Source organism: Ptychodera flava, chromosome 10 (assembly GCF_041260155.1).
Source record: "Ptychodera flava strain L36383 chromosome 10, AS_Pfla_20210202, whole genome shotgun sequence".
NCBI lineage: Eukaryota > Metazoa > Hemichordata > Enteropneusta > Ptychoderidae > Ptychodera > Ptychodera flava.
The window spans coordinates 35,152,053-35,161,586 of record NC_091937.1 but is presented as its reverse complement, the minus strand read 5'-3'; the positions used below and the strand labels follow the sequence as shown (position 1 = coordinate 35,161,586).

At 36.7% G+C, this 9,534-nt stretch overlaps 2 long non-coding RNA genes across 2 annotated transcripts in view; both read left to right on the top strand.

The window, feature by feature from the left end:
* Nucleotides 1-1,910: 1,910 nt before the first annotated feature.
* LOC139142637 (uncharacterized) overlaps nucleotides 1,911-9,534 on the top strand; it is a 23,330-nt gene continuing 15,706 nt past the window's right edge. Inside the window, exon 1 of the long non-coding RNA XR_011554432.1 lies at nucleotides 1,911-2,165. This is a non-coding gene — a long non-coding RNA (uncharacterized lncRNA). The remainder of the gene's footprint in view (nucleotides 2,166-9,534) is intronic.
* Nucleotides 4,091-5,234, top strand: LOC139142638 (uncharacterized). Its single transcript, XR_011554433.1, has 2 exons — nucleotides 4,091-4,639; nucleotides 5,040-5,234. It is a non-coding gene; the product is annotated as an uncharacterized lncRNA (long non-coding RNA).

Here is a 9,534-nt window from a genome sequence, read left to right as displayed (position 1 = left end):
AATGCCCAATAGGGGGGGTCAGTGTGTTTTTGAATTTTGACACAGGCTCATCATTGCCTAAAATGCTAGTGTCAGCCACAAATTTCATCATTCAGTTGTATTTTTCGGCGCGCCCTTCGGGCGCGTAACTTTAATAATCAGTCATATTTTTCAGCACGCCCAACTTTAACATATCAAGCATACATACATCAGAGATATCTGTATGTTCAATATTTTTCAGCGTGCTCTTCAAGCTCATTACTTTTATATATCAGACATTTTTCAGCATGCCCTTCAGGTGCATGACTTTAATATACAAGGCATATATATCGGAGATATCAGGATGTTTCATATTTTTCGGCGCGCCCTTCGGGCACCATACTTTAATATTTCAGAGATATCTTGATCTTTGCTAAGTGAAAGTGTACCATTATGAAATCTGCATTTCAAATGAAAAGGATGACAAATTCCTGATACTTTTTCTGTTCTCTCTATGAGAATTCAGTATGAGAAAGCAACATGCACAAATATTTCACAATATATATTTGATACAGTGACTTATTTTAGAAATAGAAAAATGACAAGATATCTTTCCTTCTCATTGATGCAATTATTTTCCTTTGTGTCACTGGTTTTCTGTAGAAAGATGCTTTTTTATGAACAAAATAACAGTTAAAAAAGGCAGTTTTTGTCATTATTACTGTGCTTTTATGGTTTCAATGTTACAAGAAAGGTCCTCTCAGACACTGTACACATCAGATTTGGCTAAAAAAGCTCTCTATGGCTCCTCAGGAGATTTAATTGGATGGTTGGCAAGTCTTAACACCCAAGATTTTTGATTCACTGCTTTTTCCTCTTTGATATTAATGATTGTCATCCATTTCTGTACAACAGTTCAGGACATCTGGTTAAGCATAGAAAGTGTGAAATACATTCACAGCTCATTCAAAATACAGCTCATTCAAAATGTACTGTATTCAAACTTTAAGATTTACATTTTGAAATTCCTATCTTACAACTGACATGTCAACAATTTCATTAAAACATAGAATGACTATTTAAAATATAAATATATGTAAAATGTAAAATATAATATATATATATATATATATATATATATATATATATATATATATATATATATATATATATATATATATATATATATATATATATATATATATATATATATATATATATATATATATATATTTATGTCCACCTTTTGTTTTACCTATGTCGCACGCCGGGGGGGGGTCACCCTGTTTTCGAAATTTGGAATAGGGGGGGGGTCACCCTGTTTTTCAAAATTTGGAATGGGGGGGTCAACCAGTTTTTGACGTCGGCAAAAAATAATCCCACCGCCCCCCCCCAGGCTGAAGAAACTGACCAGTCCCTAAATTTTCTGAGTGAAAATTATCAAAAAACAACATCCTTTGTCTCTATGTTTACTCTAGACATGCCACAGGTTACATCAACATACAGTAATATTTTTCAAAAACCATCGTTCTAAAACCTGAGAAATTGATGGTTTTTGGTTAGTAAACATGATGTAAACGGTGCTAATCGTTCGTCGTCACACTTGAGTGATAATCGGAAAATGACTTTGTGCCAAAAGTTTTGACAAAAATCCAAGATTTTGATGAAATGCAGACATAGACATCATCTTGGTGTTTCTGTCTACTTAGAAAATACTGTGATGTGTTTGTTGTTTATCCCTCTAACACAGATTCTGTCTCGGCTGAAAGCAATGTACACAGGTTTGATAACTTCACCTTGGAATAGATGACATCTCCACGTTCCATCTCCATTCCACATCGAAATCCTAGCATTGTTCTGATCACAAACATAAACATTGTCAACGCCATCAATGGCAATGCTGCGTGGGTAGTACAGCTGACTATTGCCGCTACCTCTCTCACCGTATTGGTACATGTAATTGAAATCAGCATCAAAACACTTGATGCAGTGATTGCCACGGTCAGACACCATGATGACATCCATACTGTTGACAGCGACAAAGTATGCCCCGGGGAACGCTAATTGCTTTGGGCCACCACCACCCAGACCAACCTTTGCAACATATTGACCAGTCTTGGTGTACTTGAGTAACCTATGACCTTTGACATCAGTGACCAAAACAAACCCTTTCAAGAGAGCTATGCACCAGGGATTTATGTCTGCAGGTAAAGTAATTATTCCAATAACTTTATTATTTTGATCACAAACAACAATTTGCAAATTGTTGTCATCAAGTATGAAGTACTGGTTATCGTTAGCGACTGCTACGGACTGTGGCTTGAATGGCTTGGCAAACTGACCGCTGAAACTTCCCAGCACCTTTTCACATGTGTAGTCTTGGTTCAGTATCTGAACAATGCTGTTGCCCTGTCACACACCAGAAGTTTATCATCATGGAATGTTAAACCACATGGATTGTTGAACTTCTGTCCTGGACTAGGACCTTGACCCTCCAGTTTGAATTTTGACCATCCACCTGAAAGGTCAAAGGTTAAAACGAGCATATCAATGGTGTAAATTTCAATGTATTTTTACATACTGTTCTCACAAACACAGCTTGAAATTCACGCCCTTGCCAAAGATATCATCTTGTGCCATGCTTGTACAACTTTGCGACAACCTTCACACAAGTTTTAAAGGCAATACCTTAACTTGTTTCAAGGTTTGACAAGGTTGTAAGACATCACAGTGAAAACTTACAATCTTGTACCACGCTTGTGATAATTAAATTGCAAGGTTTGTAACTTCAAGTTTGTCACAAGCACTTCACAAGCACTTCAGTCAAGCCAGGTTATTGCTGCAAATATGCAGCAACACATGATTGACAGATTGCCCACTATTTCATTACCAGGGAGTATAGTGTGTACCATTGCACTTCGTGACCTGTCATATGCAAGCAACACAAAATTGATCTTTCATTTGTATTTTATAATTCATTTATTTTCGTAACAGACAATCCTCTTGTTAAAATAATAATAACTGGTATATAATTGACACTTCAGTTAAGCTGGCATAACTCGGCAACATTGCATGGATATAAGAGCGCATCTATAGTATACCGTAGTGACATTAATAATAGTAACCTTTGACAATCCGATTGGGTAAATCATGGTTGGATCGACAACTGAATTTTTTGGAAAACAAATTTTTAAAACAGGGACTTGTCTGTCTTGCAAGTTACACCTTGTCTTGTATGTTCTACGAATGATACCAAAATGCAAGCAGTTTCGAACGAAATGTGCGTCTGTTATGGTCTGTACGGATACGTCGTAAACTTTTGTATACTGCAAATCTGTGCCTTAAAAATATCGACTGATGAGAACTTTTCATCGTAGAAACAGACAAGTAAATGTCAATGCATTCAATGTTTGGTATAAGCAAGGACCCGCTACTCCCTCCAAGCAGAGTAGTGGCTGTGCTCGAAGCTAGCTAAATATCACATCATAGTAGGCCTATGCCATGGTACGTACATTCAGTCCCTCTAGGCTCTAGGCTCTATCCACAGTGTGTGTCCCATCGATTTCGCTAACAAAATCTCGCCTTCTGATGACATGAATTGAGGTAAAAGGCTTTTGTCCATGTGTTCAGCGTTAGAATTATATTGCCGAGCACAAATTTGAGGTTTAGGATTACACTCCATCCCGAGCCGCTGTACGCAAATCAAATGCGCTACTTGCAACGTCAAACACGTCCTGTGTTAGACTTGGTTCAAGTCGGTGAATTTTAAAAAAATAAAATCATTTATAATAGTTCTCTTGTGTCTCTCCTATTTCGTACAAACCTATCCGGAATTTGGCAGCTCACGCCAGGTTTTCCCAGCGATTGAATGCGTCACGTTTGAGTCTGCGCAGTAGTGAGTTAGTTTTTTCTGCCGGATTCCGGGTGAAACTCCGCTGTATAGCGTTCACTCCACTCATCGCGTTCACTCTACTCATCGCGTCCACTCACGCGCGCGTTTCACATGAGAGCAAAATACAATCATTGCGTTCACTCCACTCAAACATTCACAAATCACAGACTTGAACCAAGTCTAGTCCTGTGTATCCAGCGACGAGGAGCCCGTCGACATGTTTACACTCTGAGGTCACGGTTCATCAAGTTCAGTTCGCGTATTGATATTGATTCTTCGTGCTGAAAGAATTTGTACTCTCTTTTTAGTCTTTCTGTGGTAAAAATAACCATTTTCATTAAACTAATAAATTAAATGCTATATTAAGTATGATATATAACGGATTGGTGCAGATGTAGAGTCAATTCCAGCGTTTAAAATCGGAACTACATTATCAATCGCGTAATGATATATAGATATCACTTCCGTTAACGTCATCAGGCTTGATCGGCGCGAAGTTAGATTTTGGTACCATCGGCTGTGTACTTGTGATCAGGGAGTTATCTAGTGGACAATTTCGTGATCTTTCTATGGAATCGCCAGCCAAATGATATCACAGTGTTGGAAAAACGTGTGTACAGTACCAGGGACAGACGGAGTTCTAATTTTGTGAACGCGAAAAGCAGTAAAGTTGCTGACTATATTTGTATGTACGTACAGCCACGGTCGTCGTGGAGGGACCGTGGTACAGCACGGAGACGGGAGACCTGCAACCGAAAATCTTCCAGCGTCTGCGAGCCGTTCACAAATGTAAGTCAATGTACCGTCCGTCTGTACATCGCTATTATGTTCTGTGATCTTTGTATTCCTATGTTTACCTACAGATAAATTTCGTTGAGAACTGATTCAGTTCACTTTCGTTTCACAACAGTTACAGTAACCATGGAGGTGGTACTACCTCCATGCAGTAACTAAGTGCTGAGATTTTTGCAGATTGTCGCCGTCGTGTATGTAAACAACATACGGCGAGTTGTCGGTTGTCGGACATTAAATCATTAAACGATCGTGAATATTTATGCATTTTTCTGCATCAATTTTTCAACTTGACTCTGTCTCATTTTCAAATAATTATTGATTTCTTTCATGAAATTTACGTTTGGTCAAACGGTAAAAGACTTACACTCTTCCCTGAACGATTTTTATTTTTCAGAATGCATTGCTGGTTCTCTGATTAAAGCCTAAAAGGGACAAGAAATTCAGAAAACAGAAAATCCAAATCGCAGCGTTTGACAGTAATGTAAATATAATGAAACTTCTCAAGCCAAAAGAAAATATCTTGAAGACACTTATGTGGCATGAAATGAACATGGCATATAAAATAAATTGTACCACAATTTGAATTTAACCTTTTTATTTCTCTGTTGTCTTTTTATTAAATAATAACTATTTGCGCTGACCATTGTTTCTCGTGAAACTGGTATTTCAGAGCTTAGTTGGATAAAACACATCTTGTGCTGTCCACAGTCTGTCTTAAGATTTGTCAGGTTTTCATTGGCCATGTCTACAAGTAATTTTACAACTGTGTGTACACATCTGAGCTGAACTTATTATATTTTTGGAGAAGATAAAAATTTGGAACTTGTGGTACAATACAAGAAATTTTGCTGCCTCTGAATTGTGTCGCTTCTTTGTTTTCAATATGTATTCAGTTTTCTTACTATTACTGATCCAGAGCTGACTGTTGTGGAATTATACCAACTTTTGAAGGCAATTTTGCATGTGTAATTTGCAGCAAATTTGCAGTAACATGGAAAATGTGCTGTATGGAGTTTGCGGGAAATTTTCAGTAACATTGAAATTAATTTGGCGGAAGTTGCTGCAAGGATTGTGCCGCAAATTTGCTGCAAAGAGTTTGCAGCAACATTGCAGCAGGGAGTTTGCTGCATATTTGCAGCAAGTTCACAAGAAACCTAATTTGCATCTGAAAAATGAATCGCCGGCTTATTTGCAGAAAAAAGTTTGCTGCAAATTTACTGCAAAGCTTGCGGCAAATTTGAAGTAATAGTTTGCGAGAGGCCTAAAATTTTGGTAAGGTAATTGAAATTGAGATCTGTTGATGTAAGAGGTAAGTTTTAAGTCCAACGATGTACTTTGGATTTTGGGTAGGTAGTTCAAATAGAGGTTTGGTGATGAGAGCCATATTCCAGCCACTCTCTAGCATGTTGTTGTCTCATTCTTGATTGCCAAACCTACACTCGTAACACATACAATATTGGTTCTTTTAATAAATAATGAAGTCACTGTGTTATCAAATCAGTCAAATCTGGTTAATATCCCGCAAATGTGGCACTGAGTGCCTGTGGCATGATGACCCCAACTGGGCTCAATATAGTTGCCTATGGCAACGGGCAGCAATAATGCTGGCAATGAAGCAAAGGCTTATGGGTAATATACAACCTTGATACAACCTTTGATAGATGAATATACCAGCAGACACACATAGTGTTCCACAACCTTGTTAAAAGCTTGTAATTCTCAACCTTCCACTTTCCTGAACCTTTTGAATTGTTACAAGCTTGTAAGATTCAAACTTGTCCCACGCTTGCGTAAGTTTCATGTCAAGCGTGTTGACAAGCTTGTTAACACGGATGTGACAAGGTGGAGAGTCATATGGTCTGTACACTTGTCACAAAGTTGAAAACATAACTTGTCTAAAGTTTGTTACAAGATGATATCTTTGGCAAGGGCGAGACTAGATATTGATACAAATCAAACTGCATCAAAATTACGATTCAACAGGGTAAATTCTAAACTAATCTATTTATTGTCATTTCATATTTTAATGCCCTTTCACCATGGCAACGACATAACTTTGTGTTCACAAAAACTTGCATTTCAACGTGTTAATCTGAGAGTAGACATGCCTCGTTCATAGTACATGCAGTATGGATACATTATTTGAATTCTTTGTGGAAGGCTGAACAACTATTTGGTTGTTTATCTTCAGTCCTGAATTTGGACATTGACTGATCAAACTTACTATAAGGTCAAAGGGGTCAAAGGTCAAAATGGGAAATAACTTGTGAGAAATTGAATTTTAATACAACAATAAGCTTTGTTTGCTTATAGAGTTTGAAATTGAGACTAGATATTCATACAAATCATACTGTATCACAATGATAACTCAGCAAGGTACATTCTCAACTTCACAAAATTTTAATTTTAATGCACCCTTACCATGGCAACAATATAATTAACATTTCTACACTTAATGAAAAAGGTCAGTGATTAAATTCTTGCAGATAATCCCAAATTTAATTCATAAACCAAAGTTTGGCAAAATTCAAACCATTTTATTGTGTAAATAAGCTGTCATTGTGACAAATATTAAAGTAAGCATTCCAATTGACAATAGCCAGTAGGTGTCTCTACACCAGCTGAGCAGGGGAAGTTCAAAGTCTTCATTTTTGTGTATTTTATTTTGCTTTGGAAACAAAATATCTCTAAACTTTTAATTTTCTTAGAAATGGCTGCATTTGTAAATGAAAGAAAGATTGCTTTTGTATCAACATTAATTCAGTCAGTTCCCGAAGCACTTGTATTGAGATACACATGATATTCACCGGATACCTACATTTGCTCATTGAACAAAAGCTTTGTCGAGAATTTTGTAAAGGCTAGGTTGAAAATCTAACAATGGTAGATCATGTTAAATACAATGAAAGGTATGTTGAAAATTAGCTGAGGTTTTTAACGTTTAATCCAGGGTATGTTGAAAATTATATGTCATCTCCTTTATTAGTGTCAAACTCAAAATAAATTTATCTCAGTTAGGAATAATATAGGTATTACTCTTATCAGGAATTTATTAATCTGCCAAAAGTTAGCAGCCGCAAAACAAGTGGTATATTATATCAGCATGTCCGTCACAATAATCGAGTCACTCTGATTGGCTGATAGCTCACTCTGCCGTTGTAAATACTTTGACCAGCATTAACCCTTTGAGCGCCAAAGTCAATATTTGTCGCCGTAATAGAATACAACCAAGTCAATTTTTTCAGATTTTTGCCAAAATTTTGATAGAGAACAGCAGCAAAGGAAATGTGATGTCCACTTAGTCAAAAATTATCAAAAAAATTACAAAAAATTCATAAAAATTGGTAAAATGTTGCACAAAAATTTTTGTGGGAAAAATTGCAGCTTTCAAAGGGTTAAGACAGGCCCTAACACCAGCTTAGAAACTTTAGTGTTAGGATAGAACATTCTGATAACTGGCAAAATCTGGGATTAAACAAGATACATAATTAAAAACTCAACAATAATTACAAGAATGGTGTAAATGTTTAGAACTTTTTGTAAACTGCCTTATCAGATCATTGGCTTGTTTTTTCCCAAATCAGAATTGTCACGTTTTGTCGTTTGCCTAACTTCTACTCACATAGCAAATTAAGTGTTGTGTATCCTTGCATCAACAATGCTTGGTCCTGGGCCATGATTTTCTGTTTGACGGTGATTGCTTATTTGATTTTGTTCTTGACTGTTTTTGGTACAAAAATAATGGAGGAAAACACTTTTATCACCATAAACACAAATATTGAGAAAATACAACAGCAATAAGCCCCTTTGCAGGTAGGTTAATGCTCAATGTGGGTACAGTTTGCTCCATGTAACATATCACCTTTTGGCTTGTGCTATGTCGCGCTTTGAAATAAAATTCATGTATACCTGTCTGCAGTGAGGATTATTACTTAATTCGGAAATGATGTCTTCTCTTACTTTAATGTAAATGTTTGAAATTACAAGTAATGAGTTCAAATTTCTGTGCACTGTGAAGTGGCTACCATTGAGGCAATTAGTTCATTTACTTCATGTTGGAATGAAAAAAGTTTATTTTTGATTCATAGCAGTGTAACTGTGTTTTGGCAGTTTATTATTGTATCTATGAATAGTTTGTTGAACAATTACCATACTAAAGGGCTAGTGATACTAATTTTGAACATGATCTATCATTAGTTTAGTTTTAATTCAACAGTAATTTCTTGTTGTACATCCAAAAGCATTTTAAAGTACACAGTATTCAGCTTGTGAACTGGGCATGCGAGTACATATATATACTGAATTGTTATTGTTAAGAAGTGAGTTTTACTGCCGACTAAAACTCTAACTGTATTTACTGTGCTCTTGCTGTCGCTCGTAACGTTCGTAAATTACGAACAAAAATGAAAATTTACAGAAAAAAATAAATGCCCGATCGGCCATTTACGAACAATATTGTTATTGTTGAAGCCTTATTTTTGGTCAAGATTATGAATTCCTGGGAAATACTGTCATATCTCGTCTTTCAAAAACTACTCTACCCCTATCATCGTCACATGGTGATAGCTAGCTTTGGACTTTGACCTGTGCTAACATGAGCATGCGCGAAAAGGTTTCAAGATCCCCGGGTCGTGTACTCTCATACTTGTGTGCCATGCATTACGGTAGTTTCGAGACACCCAAACACTCACATGCTGTCAACTTTCTGAATGGACGGTTGAAGTGGGTCGAGGGAAGCGGGCAGTTACAAATGCTTTTGATAGATAGTATCCTCAGCTGGGAAAGAAAGTTGGGCATAAAAACGGCAACTGATATGAAAAAATTGGAAACAATGAAACCGCTGAGAAGAGATCAAGAACAATCAGCCTGAAAGACAGTCGAACTACAGT